The sequence below is a fragment of the Vulpes lagopus genome, chromosome 20, assembly GCF_018345385.1.
Source record: "Vulpes lagopus strain Blue_001 chromosome 20, ASM1834538v1, whole genome shotgun sequence".
Lineage (NCBI taxonomy): Eukaryota > Metazoa > Chordata > Mammalia > Carnivora > Canidae > Vulpes > Vulpes lagopus.
The window spans coordinates 700,830-715,857 of record NC_054843.1 but is presented as its reverse complement, the minus strand read 5'-3'; the positions used below and the strand labels follow the sequence as shown (position 1 = coordinate 715,857).

Here is a 15,028-nt window from a genome sequence, read left to right as displayed (position 1 = left end):
AGGGTGTGCGGGTGTGAGGGGCGCACAGGGGCCGGAGCCTCTGGAGGAGAAGGACCGCCCTTGGGCAGCGGGAGGGGGCCGCGGGGTGGGGCGGGGAGGCTCATGTTTTCCAGGAGGAAGGAATAGAAGGGACCGAGGACCGTAGTCATTAAACTCTGGAGATAAAGACCAAAGAGGGAAAGAACCCAGAGGGGAAGATGCCAGTGGGACCGAGGCCCCAGAGGTGGGGTGCGGGGGGCACCCTTGACTGTAAACTCTGGGGATTTCTTTGACTTTTAAAACTGTACATCTTTAATTTTGTTAAAAATAAAAATTAAAACATTGTATGACAAATACGGTTTTACCAAAAAAAAGAAAAAAAATTAGGAAAGCTGCTCCCCCACCCCCACCCGCAGCCGTCTCTGCTCCTGCCTGGGCCCAGCTCCATCGCCGGGCCATCTGGTGCTCCCCAGCGGGGCTCCATCCTCCCCACTTGGCCAGCTTGCGAGGCCTCTACTTCCCTGAATCCAGCAAAAAGCCTTTCTCCCCTGGGAGCTTGCGCCCTGCAGCTTCCGTCGAGGGACCCCCTCTCGTGACCTGCTCTTTCCCAGGCTCCCAGACCCCGTGCCGCCTGGTCCCTGTGTTTGTCGTGCGTCATCACCTCCGCCGCCCTCTGTGCTAAGCCTTCCCTGATGGTGCTCCAGGCCCTGGCACCGCAGGCCGCTGCTCACGCTTGGTCTCTTTCCTCCCAAACTTCGCCTCGGGGTGAAGAGACATCTGGGCCCTGCTTTTAGACTGAACGCTGTGCTGCAAAACGTCCCACGTTACCTGGCTAGAGACACGATCTTTAAGAAGTTTGTAGGGTTTCCACCTGCGAGATGGACAGCGGACCCTTGCTGACCTCCCTCCCACACAGTCGAAAATCCGTGTATGGCTTTGACCCGTCCTACACTTACCTGCCAACAGCCCACTGTTGACTGGAAGCCCTGCTCACACGTGAACTGCCCGCGGGCACGTGACTTTACGTGAGGGACTGTTCTTACTGGGAGGTCAGCTGGAGAGAAGAAAACGTTACTAAGAAAATCATAACAGAATATATTCACGGCCCTGCGTGGTGTGTACCGCGGAAGAACCGCGTCCAAGTGGGACCCGTGTAGCAGCTCAGACCCGTGTTCAAGGAAAGTGTCAACTGCGGGTATTTTTTATTACGTCATCCCCTTTTTGTTTAATATATTTGGGTTTTCTTTTTTTTTAATATTTTATTTATTTATTCATGAGAATATGCAGAGAGGGGCAGAGACCCAGGCAGAGGGAGAAGCAGGCTCCACGCGGGGAGCCTGACGCGAGACTCGATTCCGGGTCTCCAGGATCACGCCCCAGGCTGAAGGCGGCGCTAAACTGCTGAGCCCCCCCCACCCCCTGGGCCACCCTATTTGGGTTTTCTTCACGTCTGTCACTCACATCGGTAGTAGTGGGGTGAGCATCCCTGTCCGTGAATCTGCTTTTCCTCTTCCCGAGGGGGGATTGCGTCATTTGTCCGCGTGGAAACCTCCATCGCAGGAGACGTGGGCTTCAGCAGTGACGCGTGAGGCCAGTTGAGCCCCGCTGTGGGGGTCCCAGCCGCGCCGCGTCCCTGAGAGCAGAGGAGGCGCACAGTGTGCGGTGCTCAGCGCTGGCCGGGTGGGCCGGTGGGCCGGGTGGGCGCGTTCCTCGGGGAAGCTCCCTGCCCCAGGGAGGGCGTCCTGCAGCCGTTCCCCGCGGGGCCATCCCCTCGCTCTCGGGCATTCCGGGTTTGGGGCAGTCTTCCATTTGGAAAATCCCCTTCCTCTTCTTAAATGTGGGCGGTGACTTAAAGTTTTCTTTTCTTTTCTTTTCTTTTCTTTTCTTTTCTTTTCTTTTCTTTTCTTTTCTTTTCTTTTTTTTTTTTCTTTCTTTTCTTTTCTTTTCTTTTTTTGACTTAAATTTTTCTGCTTTTATTTTTTGCATTGACTTGTGTAAATCCACTGGGGATTTAACTTAATGCATGTTATTAGGTGAACATATATATTTTTTTCTTAACAAGTATTGAAAATACATCCTACTGAGAAATACTTCATTTTCCCAATGCTTTGTGCTGCTACTTTGGTCCTGTAAATTTATCTTAGATGAAAATACTGCGTATGTGAGTGTCTGCGTTTGCAGTCTCTAACTGATCCGTTCTGGTGCTGGTACAGCGGTTTCAGTTATTCTAGTTTTATGGTGTATTTATCTGATAACCCCATCACTTAAAAATTTTGACTGTTCCTGGCTGCTCACTTTCTAGATGGACTTTAGAATGACTTTCAAGTTAAAAAAATTAATCATGGGATCCCTGGGTGGCGCAGCGGTTTGGCGCCTGCCTTTGGCCCAGGGCGCGATCCTGGAGACCCGGGACCGAATCCCACGTCGGGCTCCCGGTGCATGGAGCCTGCTCCTCCCTCTGCCTGTGTCTCTGCCTCTCTGTGTCTCTCATGAATAAATAAATAAAATCTTAAAAAAAATTTTGAATTGAAAACAGTTGCCTTTTTTATCACTGTTCACTGTCTACAGGGAAGATAGTCTATTTTGCCATTTCTTCTGAGCCTTCAGTTGCTCGTCTGTAGCTTTCTCGCTGTAGGTTTTCTCTTCTGAACCCTTTTCCAACTTATCCGCGTGATCTGGTTATTGTAATTGGGGTTTTTCTCCTTACCCTTCTCTCATGTTGAATAGTGTGCAGGAAACCGCAGCCTGCACGTGTTTGGGCGCGGCGTCTGTTAACGTGCTTTTTAGCTGTAATAGGTTTCTCCGCCGAACTTTTTGCCTTCCCCCCGGCTTGACCCGAATGCTTCCACCGGGAAGTGTGCTTGCCGCGGCTGCCTGGCCCGTGTCCTCCAGCACGTTCCACAGGTTCCCTCCGGGTGCTCTTCTGTCAAGTTGTTTTTCACAATCAAAAGCGAAAGTTTGCATGTTAGTAAACCTGTTCGCTGCTGCTGTTAAGATAGTCCCGTGGTTTTCCCCTTTCATTTCTTTTTTTTTTTCTCTTTTTTAAAGATTTTATTTATTTATGAGAGAGAGAGACAGGTTCTTTTTTTTAATTTTTTTTTTTTTTATTTATGATAGTCACAGAGAGAGAGAGAGAGAGAGAGAGAGAGGCAGAGACACAGGCAGAGGGAGAAGCAGGCTCCATGCACCGGGAGCCTGACGTGGGATTCGATCCCGGGTCTCCAGGATCGCGCCCTGGGCCAAAGGCAGGCGCCAAACCGCTGCGCCACCCAGGGATCCCCTCCCCTTTCATTTCTTACCGTAGAGAATTCCGCTGATGAAATTCCAAGTGTTGATTCTTGGTAGGTCACGCCGATACCTGTTCATACTCTTCCAGTTATAATACCCTTGCAGAATTTTATTTGGGCTAGAATAAGGGTCAGTAGTAGGATTAGGTGTGGAGTTAGGGTTGACCCCGGGGTTGGGGTTAGTGTGGGCCAGAGTTACCGTAAAGGGTTAATAGTTGGGCTCACACTAGGGTGACACTGCTCTAGAAATTTCCTTTTTTTTTCTAATTTCTGATTTTTAGGGGTCTCATGTAAATGATATTGTGCCTCCGTATGACATGGGAAACTTCCCCTATTTTTCTGTCCTCTATCTAAATAATTTTTTATTTTCTATTTAGAGAAGTAGACATCGTAGGTCTGGTATTTGATAGACGACTCTATCAAAGCCTCCAAGCCCAGAGCATGTTTTGGAGCCGAGACCGTTTCTCTTGTGTGTATGCACAGGTTCTTCCTTAGGAAGCGGCCACCGTGGGCGCGCCCAGGCCCAGGCGCGCATGCACCTGTGCCAAGGCCCTGTCATCGTGGCCTTCTTTGTATCTGCTGCTGCCTTTTCTTCATTTCTGACACTTTTTTTTCAGCTCTTCAGTCAGATTTGTCAAGCCGGCTTTCGTTTCTTACTTAGCTGTTTTTAATTTTTTAATATCTTTGAGTCATGCTGATCATTTGTAATTTTGTTTGCAATTTAATTTCTCACTTTAATGATGTTTCATCTTTCTTGTTTTTCGAATGCTGCTTTCATACCTTTACCTTGTTTTCTGATGAATGCATCTCGGGGCTCAGGTTTCTTCCAAGACACTTTGAACTCCACCCCACTGGTTTCCATATGACCCGTAGTCATTCAGATGCTTGTCATTTACGTGCGTCGTTCTAACATTTTCTGGCTGATTCCTCCAACTGTTCTTCGGTTGTTAACTTGCTACTTTTTTTTTTCATTTTTTTATTTTTTAAAGATTCTATTTATTCATGAGAGACACACACACAGAGAGGCAGAGACCCAGGCAGAGGGAGAAGCAGGCTCCATGCAGGGAGCCCGACGCGGGACTCGATCCTGGGTCTCCAGGATCACGCCCTGGGCCGAAGGCAGGCGCTAAACCCCTGAGCCACCCAGGCGTCCCAACTTGCTACTTTTAAGGCTTCACACTTAGAGAGTCAGCCTCTCTGAGTCAGTGAGGGTGGGCACAGGGGGGACGGGAGCCGGTGGGTGCAGGGTTGCCACATGGGAGCGGTGACCAGAGCTTGGCCGGGGCCTCACACGGGGGGACACGTGGCAAGTCACAGGGGTGTGGCGGTGGGAGCACACAGAAGCTGGGAGAGTGCTACTGAGCGGCCAGGGAGACGGAGACCGCGTGCAATGACAAGAGGCCTGGGGTTTGGGGCAGGTTAATATCCGTGTTGGACCATAGTGACACATGCCCGGGGGCTTTGGGGTCCTCGCTCAGAGCTGAGGGGAGGCGGAGGGGAGGCTGCGGGCTGCTGTGCCCGTGCCCCAAGCAGCAGTGTCCTCGGGGCTGGAGCAAGGGCAGATGAAGCTGGCGACGTCAGGTCTGTCTGTGGAGTGGTCCCTGGTGGGTGGGCCGGGCCCGCCGAGGCCATCCCACCCCGGGCTCCAGGAGGCCTGCCGTTCTCCGCGCGGTGTGCCTGCCTCTGCTGTCAGGACCTCCAGCTGGAACGAATGCACGTGTGTCGGGCGTGTTCTCGAGGGAAGGAAGGGCGATGACCGCACTTTCAGGATGAGGCCGACCTGATCCGGGTACGCGGGACCTCGTACACGGGTAGTGTTTATGCAGGGCCCTGGCGCGGTGGCCCCTGCTGCAGCAGAGGCTGGGCCGCGCTGTCCCCTCCCGGGTAGTCCTGTGCTCAGTCACGAGTGTGGTCACACAGGAGGGGGACGGATTTGAGGGAGCAGCCAGCTGTCAGCCACCGGCAAGGATGAGAACTGAGATCCGGGGGTCACCCGTAGCAGAGCTGGGGGGGTCCTAGCAGAGGGGGCTGCTTGTTTAAAAGGTGCCTGTGTAGCCCACATGCTGTTAGGTCTAGGAGGGAGCTAGACCTGGGGGTGCTTCCCATACGCGCGTGGAGAGGGCACTGCCCAGGGGCCCACCGCCCATGCCCAGGACCCAGTGCATGCAGGGCGGGGGCAGGGAGGGCAGGGACAGCACCGTGGAGCGGGTGCTCCTTGGGGAAGCTACATCACATCCTTTCGGAGAAAGATGAGCGGTGGCCTAGTGCCAGTGGCTGCGGGGGCCTCCAGCGAGCCTTCCCGTCCTGCGGTCTATTTAAGGTGGGCATGGGACACCTTGCCGAGGGGGGGTCTGTGCCACGATGATGCGTGAGCTGCCCCACTAGGCCCGCAAAGGCCTCCAGGCGCCTGGTTCCCTGCTGTGCCCTCCGCTTGGCTTTCCTCTCTGATTCGGTCCAGTGGGTTTTATTCTCTGCCTCTTTCCTCCCGTGGGGACGTTGGAGAGTGCTGTCCTGCCCGAGGTTCAGATGCACTGCAGCCGGCAGGAAGGGGCCGATCGTTTTTCACAAGATGACTCATTCATTCCTCCCTCTTTGCCACGCTGCCAGGCTGTCTGGCGGCCCCGCGTGCAGAGACAGTGATGGATCTGGAGTGCTGCTGTCGCTGGTCCGTGGTGACCGGGGACGGCATGTGGGGGCGGAGGACGAGTCACCTCTAGGTATACATTTAGACACTGGGAGCCAGCCTTTCCGGACGCTCCCTTTATAAACGTGCCCTCCGTTCAGTACAGACATGAGACCTTCCCTGTCCTTTAGCCAGGATGGGTTAGGTGCACCCAGGTGGGCTGTGCCTCACCTTCCCCTCTGGCTAAGGGCGGCCTGATGTTTCCCACCCGGGGGAGTGTCGGGCTCTGTCACGGGGCCCAGCCTGCTTCTACTTTTCTGGTCGAACACGCTCATTCTGCTGGTTTCAAGCCTCATTTTTTCTTTCTCTGCAACTCCGTGGCACTCACAGTTGCACCATTGGATTTCATGCACGCTTCCCGCTTGCATCACGGGGAGGCCACCCCGTTTTCGGATGTGAAGGGTAACCAGTGATCCCTGTCCATGACGCTGAGCTCCCAGCGTGGGCCTCCGCCTTTTCTAAGTGCTCTCTCGCCCCGTTTCACGCACACCGTAACCCCACAGCGTGGTTCACCCGGGAACTGAGTCAGGGTGCTTCACGGCAGGCTGCTGAGGGGCCTGGTCTCACCAGCACGGCCTTTGCACCGTCTCTCACATGCACCGTCTTTGCAGAGCCCGGGCCACAGGCCAGACCTCGCAGGGCTGGCGGCAGCTGGGGCACAGCTGCCACCAGAGCACAGCCGTGCGCTGTCCTCATCACCCCTCATATCAGTATGGCAGGACAGGGGCGGAAGTCATGGGAGGAGAACTTTCCGGTAGGAGCCCACCTGGCCTGGTGGAGTCAGCCCACCTGGGGATCTGGGGACTGCATTCTCCTTCCAGCCCCCCCCCAGATCACCCGATGACCTTGGCTGGGTCACTGGCCCTGTCTGCGCTGCTTCTGCTTACCTGTTCCTGCCTGGCTCAGAGCAGGGGTGGGTGGGGGGGGCAGGAAGGGGAGGCGCAGGCTGGTTTCGTTCCTACAAGAGTGCAGGGGGGCGTTGGTGTCTTCCTGTGATGGTTTCCATAATAACTGCCTTGTCCCGGGGGAAGTGGGGAGTTCCTCACCCCATCCCCGCAGTACTCAGGGTCTAATCACCTTATTTTATGAGCAAGGAGACTGAAGCGGGCTCCAGAGCACAGGGCCAAGTCGCGAGCTCCTGTTCCAGAACCTTTTCCTAATCCCTTCACTTCATTGCTATTCAGTTGTGAGCAGGTGGGTTCTCTCACCTTTCAGGACCTGGGCGCACGTTGGAGCGCGTGTGTGCAGGTGTGGGCTGGGGGCACCTGCCTTGTCAGCAGGGGCAGCTTCTTTCTTCCAGGCGGAGAAGGGAGGGAGTCCAGTACGATGGGTCCCCAAGTGTCCCCAAGTGTCTGTGAGGTTTGGGAAGTTCTGGGTGTCGGACAGCAGGAGCGACGGAGCAAAGGGAGCGGGGTGGCGGCTGCTGAACGTGGACTCGAAGATGCGGCTCTGGGAGAGTGTTGTCTCCCAACAGGCCCGACTCGGAGGTGGAGGGAGCTGGTGGAGACAAGGTCTGCAGACACGGGGCGTCCGGCTCCCCTGTGGGGACGTGACGCTGTCCTCTTGGTCACGGGCTGGCCCATCCGTCCCAGGAGCCTTACTTCTTTCCCCCTTGCCACCAGTCAGCAATCGGCGGGAGGCATTTTATACTCAGACCAGGCGCACACCGCCCTTCTAGAAGATTTCTCCTGGATTTGCTCTGCGCCCACCCAGGGTCTCTGCCCCGGCCAGTCCTCGCCGCGGCGGCTGCAGGTCGACACCTGCCCGTTAGCAGGGTGGGGGGTGCTGCCCGCCGCCCGCCCCCGCCCTTGTCCCTTGCCGCTTGCTTACCTCTTTGCTCTCAGTGTGGTTTTACGGAGCTGTGTTGTTTATTTCGTCATTGTTCTACTTTATAGTTCTTCACCGCCCTCCGCGGTCCCCATGGGGCGCCCGTCGCTCCCCTGCCCGGCTCAGCCCCACCCTGGTCTCCTTGGGCAGTTGCAAGAACCATTGACTGGTGGCTTATCCGCAACAGAAATGTCTCTCCCCCGTCCCGTCCCGTCTTGTCCCGTCCCTGGGGCTGGAGGTCCGAGGTCAGAATGCAGCGCTACAGGGCCCCGATGAGGCCCGGCTTTGGGGCCGCCGACGGCTCCTTCTTCCAGCACGGGCTGGAGGGGCAGGGGGGCTCTCTGGGGGTGTGTGAGCGTGAGCCTCATCCCGAGGGCACCACTGTCAGCGCCTGAGCACGTCCCAAAGCCCCACCTTGACTGATAGGAATTTGGGGGAGCACGAATATTCAGCTCAGGATACCCCTCTTTCCTCCCTCCCTGCCTTTTCTTCCCACTCCCTTATTTTTTTAAATTCAATTTTTCTTTTTTAAATTTCCAGCATTATTTATGCCCTGTTTTGGGCTCACCTTTGTACCTAACCTGCCCAGCCCTGGGATCAGCATTTCTTTAAGGGGCTCTGGTTCCTTGTCATGTGGAAATGTTATTGGGCTGAAATCTCGGTGCTGGGCATGTGTGTCCCTGTTGGGGGATCTTTGCTTCTAACCTGTCAGCAGACAGGGGTGGGAAATGTGTGCTCACACGTGTACACGCACGTAAATATGCATATGCACACACATGCACGCACATGTAGAAGCCTTGTACACATGTGCACATGTACCATAAACGGGACATTCCCTGTAATTGCGACATTTTGGCCCATCTGTCCCCTCCAGCACCCCCGGCCCTCGGAGATGCCAGCTCCCAAGCCGTGTGTCACTGCTCCTGGGAGCCTGGGCTGCACAGCTCTCCCCGCTCCGCGTACAATGTCCTCGTGTGGGTGCTGCCGGGCGTCCCTCCCTCCCCTTGGGCCTGTTTTTTTTTTATATATATATAAATTTATTTTTTATTGGTGTTCAATTTGCCAACATATAGCATAACACCCAGTGCTCATCCCGTCAAGTGCCCCCCTCAGTGCCCGCCACCCGGTCACCCCCACCCGCCACCCTCCTCCCCTTCCACCACCCCTAGCTCCTTTCCCAGAGTTAGGGGTCTCTCATGTGCTGTCTCCCTTTCTGATATTTCCACTCGTTTTTCTCCTCGGGCCTGTTGTGAACCCTTCACCAGCTCGACCTTGCGGGGAAACAAAGTCTCTCCCTCTCTGCCTTGCCGCTGCCCTTCCTGTCTTCCTTCTTGCAAAAGACCAAGGCAGATACGTGTATGTTGTCTGCGTTTCTCCTTTGCTTCCTATGCAATATCTGTGTCATAATATATGTCGCTACAGACGCTGACATTTTTTTTTTATTACGTTCAACAGTACGCAGCACATGCTGTCCTCACCATTTGTGAGCGTGTCGTCCGGTGGCACGGATCGCGTTCACTGTGTCGTGCAGCCGTCTGCATATACGCTTCTGCACACTCTGGTTTTCATTCAACCTATTTCCTGGAAATCACTCTGTCGAGTCACGGGGAGCCTCCGCATTCTTGGTGTTGGTCTGGCTTTGCTGTGCAGTGCTGCTGCCTCCTCTGGACTCCCCGGTTCCTTCAGCACCCCCCCCCCCCGACGCCGGGACCCCGAAGTAGTTGGCGCCGTCCTGCACTTGCACACTGCCGCTGGCTCAGGGACCCTGCGTGCTAGTGCTCGGTGTTGTACCCTCTGTGTCAACTTGGGCACGCGTGATCCTTGTGTATAGTGTTGCTCCGTGTCCCCAGATTTCCCCACCCGGGGGCTCCTGCCGTCTTCCTTTCTGGCCATCAGCACACGCCTGTGCCTTCTCACCACAGCCCACCCCCTCTACCCCCCTCTTCCCTTCCCTGTTTCTCCCTCCCTCCCTTCCTCCCTCCTCCCTTCCTTTCTCCCCCCTTCCTTCCTCCCTCCCTCTCTCTCCCCCTCCTCCCTCCCTTCCATCCTTTCTCTCTCTCTCTCTCTCTCCCTCCCTTCCTCCCTCCTCCCTTCCTTTCTCCCCCCTTCCTTCCTCCCTCCCTCTCTCTCCCCCTCCACCCCCCTCTTCCCTTCCCTGTTTCTCCCTCCCTCCCTTCCTCCCTCCTCCCTTCCTTTCTCCCCCCTTCCTTCCTCCCTCCCTCTCTCTCCCCCCTCCTCCCTCCCTTCCATCCTTTCTCTCTCCCTCCCTCCCTTCCTTTCTCCCCCCTTCCTTTCTCCCCCCTTTCCTTCCTCCCTCCCTCTGTCTCCCCCTCCCTCCTCCCTCCTCCCTCCCTTCCATCCTTTCTCTCCCTCCCTCCCTTCTTCCCTCCTCCCTTCCTTTCTCCGCCCTTCCTTCCCTTCCTCCCTCCCTATTCCCTTCCCTCCTTCCTTCCCCACCCTCCTTCCTCCCTTCCTTCTTTCCTAATATACAGTGTTTTATTAGTTTCAGGTGTGAATATAGTGATTCCACACCTCCATGTGTCACCCGGTGGCTCCTCATGTTAAGTGAGTGAGTCTCTGCCAGGGTGGTCGGAGAGCCACAGTAGTTCAGTGTGGTTTTTTTTTGCATTTCTCTTCCTTTGACGGATGTGAAACATCTTTTCATAGGTTTGAAGACGTTTTCCTCTCACTTTCCATGTTTTCTGCTTGTTTTTCTTTTCTTTTTTTTAATATTTTATTTATTTATTCATAGAGATGCAGAGAGAGAGAGAGAGAGGCAGAGACCCAGGCAGAGGGAGAAGCAGGCTCCATGCAGGGAGCTGGATGCAGGACTCGATCCCGGGTCTCCAGGATCATGCCCCGGGCTGCAGGCGGCGCTAAACCGCTGCGCCACCAGGGCTGCCCTCTGCTTGTTTTTCTTCAGGATTTTGGGGGGGTCTTTTTGCCTCTCAATTTAAAAACATTTTTTATATGTTACGGATATTCTTTCATTTTTCTGTGATACATGCTGCAAATATTTTCTTTCGTTCGTTATTTGTCATAAGCATTTTCTCAAGAGGCGCCTGGGTGGCTCTGTCCATGAAGCATCTGCCTTCGGCTCAGGTCATGATCTCAGGGTCCTGGGATCAAGTCCCGGGCTCCCTGCTCCACAGGGAGTCTGCTGTCCCTCTGCCCGCCCCCCTGCTCATAGTTGCTCTTTGTCAAATAAATAAATAAATAAATAAATAAATAAATAAATAAATAAATAAATAAATAAATATCTTTAAAAAAATAAGCATTTATTCAAGGTATTTTTGTCATGTCAAAGATTTATTTTAATAAAATCACATTTGCCTTTTGTTTTATTGCATCTGGATTTTTTTAGTCATACTTAGAAAGCTTTTCCTACACTCAGATGAACAAGAGAATCACTCATATTTTATCCTAGTACTTGTATAGTTTAGTTTTTTATTAATTTAATTTTTTAGATAAGATTTCAATATGTTGATTTTTAAACAGGATATTTAGTTTTCTATTTCACTAATTTCTGTTCTTATTTCTTTTCTTTTGATTTTTGGGATTCATTTTGATGGGTTTTTTTCCTAAATTATATTGGATGTTTGCTCACTGATACTGAGATTTCTTTTCATATAAACAAGCATTTGAAATTAAAAATTTTGTTTTAGGAGTGCCTGGCTGGCCCAGTCAGTAGAGCATCCAGCTCTTGATCTAGGGTCGTGATAGAGATCATGAGTTTGAGCCCTATGTTGGGCAGAGAGATCACTTAAAATAAATAAAACTTAAAAAATTTTTCCTTTTAAGTATGGCTTATTTCAGTGAACAAACTTAGATATATAGTACTTTTTATTATCCATATAAATGTTATCTGTTTCCACTATGTTTTTTATTTTTTATTTTTTAAAAATTTTTATTTATTTATGATCGTCACACACACACAGAGAGAGAGAGAGAGGCAGAGACATAGGCAGAGGGAGAAGCAGGCTCCACACACCGGGAGCCCGACGTGGGATTCGATCCCAGGTCTCCAGGATCGCGCCCTGGGCTGCAGGCGGTGCCAAACCGCTGCACCACCCAGGGATCCCTCCACTATGTTTTTTAAAAAGGATTTATTTATTTGAGGGGTGGGGGAGCGCAGAGGGAGAGGAGAGAGAGAATCCTCAGCAGACTCCCTGCTGAGCACCGAGTGTGACATGGGGGTGAATCCCAGGACCCTGAGATCATGACCTGAGCCAAAATCAAGAGCTGGATGCCTAAAGGACTGAGCCACTCGGGCATCTCTGATTTCTTTTTTTGACTTATAACTTATTTAGAAGCGTTTCTTAATTCCAAACACATGGAGTTTAAATGTATATATATATTATGCTAAAAATATACATCTAGGGATGCCCGGTGGCTCAGCGGCTTGGTGCCTGCCATGGCCCAGGGAGTGATCCTGGGGTCCTGGGATGGAGATGTCCCACGTCGGGCTCCCTGCGTGGAGCCTGCTTCTCCCTCTGCCTGTGTCTCTGCCTCTCTCTCTCTCTCTCTCTCCAAGTCTCTCATGAATAAATAAATAAAATCTTAAAAAAATATATGCATCTGTATAATGTACAGTATTTTAAAATATTTTAATTTCTTGGCTCACCGCCTTGTCAGCAAGGTGGTCTGTATGTTCATGGCTTCGGTGTGTGCGGAGGGCGGCTCACATGTGGTCCAGCCACATGCATGTTCTATTTCGAAGCAGAACACGTGCTGGCTTGGAGTACAAGTTTTATGGATGTCCATTAGCGGAAGCTGAGTGATCTTGTTGAAATCTTTTCTGTGCTTATAGATATTTTTAACTGATTTATCAACCACTGTGATAGCTATGTTTAAATCTGCCACTGCAATTGTGGATTTATTTATTTTCACGTATTTCTGTTCATTTCTGCTTCGTATAAAATGTTGAGACCATCTTTGGGTGTGTGCACGTCTGGAGTAGTACTGTACTAATTTAATACACTGAACCCTCTTATCTTTATGCGGAGTGGTCTATAGAGAGTTCTGATTATGCTTTTTTTTGCCTTAAAATAAATTTTAAGTCTGATGTGTTTGCCCAATGTATATTTCTCTCAGGCTCACTGTATCTGTATGTTTTAGATGCGTCTTTCAAAATGGCATTTGATGAATTTTGTTTTTCCTCTCTGACAATCTTTGTCTTTTAAAGACAGGAACATTTTGTTTACTCTCTTTTGCTTTAATTACATACATATTTGGACCTCTAACTATAGTCTTATTTTGGGCTTTTTGCGTGGCTCAACTTTCTCACATCTATTTAGTTCTTTCCCACATTTGAAAATTTTTGTCTTCATTAAATTTTCTTCTTCACTACGTAATTTTAGTTCCTCTTATTTTCGTATTTGTCTTATATGTATTCTTGATGATCTGTGACTAAAGTTAGTATGTTTAGCCACTTTCTAAACAATACAAGACTCTTAGGGTACCTTGTCTTTGATTATCCTCTCCTGACTCAAATGTATTTTTAATGCCATGCAGCCTTACTTACTATTTCATACTGTCATTGCCCTTTCAGATTTATTCACATCCTACTGCTTCGCTCTTCATGTCTTCATGTACCTGAGATATTGCTGCCTCTAAAATGCATCATGGTGAGAGTGTTTGTAGAAAACAAATTTTAACTGAAAACTTCTTTATTTTCCTTTTATTTTAGGCTTCATTTTGAATGTTCAGGAGATATTAAATCATTCTGAAGTTGTTTTACCCAAGATTGCTTTCAAAAATGAAAATCAATTTTAATGGGAAAAATTAGCGTGTGCCTTACACTTATCTAGAGGAAGCTGTGTTTATTTACAAGCTCACAAAGAAGGATATATCTTTGCCTTGTTAAACACGTATACAGAACTGTAGCAATGAACAGAGATCTCATAGGAATAGTTGAAGTATTTATTTAGTAAAACGTTGATGTGTAAAAACTGAGAAAACGTTTCAGTCATATTCTGGAAATCTGATGTGTTGACTAACTTATTGCATCTTTGCCGGTGGGATTTTTTAAATTTTGTTTTGTTTTGCAGATTAATTTTTCAGTGACTCATTTCTTTCTCTGTGGTTATTTAGCATTGGCTTGCTAATCTACCAAAATCTGCCTGTGTCTATGACCTCTAGAAATTATGTCACATTTTTAGCAGCATGTTTTAAAATTTCCACTTTTTTTCTTGATGCAGCTTGGAGATCTTCATGAGTTTTATATTTGGCATGGCACCTTGTATCTTCGTGTTGTACCGTAAAAACGTACCTGGAAATTACCAAAGTATCCTACTTTAAAGTTGAGCAGAGTGGCTGAAGACTCCATGACGGAGCAACCCCCCACATCTAGCCAAAGGCAAATGAAAAATGTTTTGAAATAACTTTAAAATTATCTTTCACTTTATTCTTAAAAATATTTTAAAAAGAAATTTCTTAAAGGTCATGATATAAAGTAATTTTTTTTGGAGTCTGACAAGGACGCTGTCTTTGGTTTCCAATCTGCAAAGAGGCCATCTCTCAATCTAAATAACTATAATTTTAAGGAATATTTTAAACTTTGATTACTTTTAAGGTCTCTGTCTTCAGTGTTTTACAGTTTCACCATTATACACCAAGGTGTAGATTTCTCTGTGTTTAGAGAAATGGGCTCTTTTTTTTTTTTCCACATCAAGATTTTGTGTGTGTGTGTGTGTGTTTTAAAGATTTTATTTATTTGAGAAAGAGAGAGGGAATGAGCAGAGGGGAGCAGCAGAGGGAGAGGGAGAAGCAGACTCCCACGAGCAGGGAGCCTGACATGGGGCTCGATCCCAGGGTCCTGGGATCATGACCTGGGCGGAAGGCGGAGGCCTAACCGACTGAACCACCCAGGTGCCCCTATCCACATTGTTTATTTGAGGTATAATTTACTTAGTATGGAATTCATTCTTTTTAGATACAGTTTTAGAGATTCACACTTTTTAGAAATACAGTTTTATGAGTTTTGACAAACAGGTAGATATTAACGATCAGCATAATCATGATAGAGAATATTTTCAGCATCCCCCACCTTCCCCTCTGCCTCTTCTTCTCCCTTCACCTTAAGCCCCAAACACCGTTGTTTATTGTAAAGGCAGTTTTTCTTCCTCAGGATGTCCTATAAATGGAATCACAATATGTAGCTTTTCCAGTTTGTGTTTTTCTTTTTTTTTTTTTCCACAAACATCCATATTGTTTGTGAAATGCATAAGATGCATCCATATTGTTGCTGAGT

At 49.9% G+C, this 15,028-nt stretch overlaps 1 protein-coding gene across 8 annotated transcripts in view; it reads left to right on the top strand.

Annotated features, from left to right (window-relative positions):
• PCBP3 (poly(rC) binding protein 3) overlaps positions 1–15,028 on the top strand; it is a 245,684-nt gene that overhangs the window by 84,353 nt on the left and 146,303 nt on the right. The window lies entirely within an intron of this gene.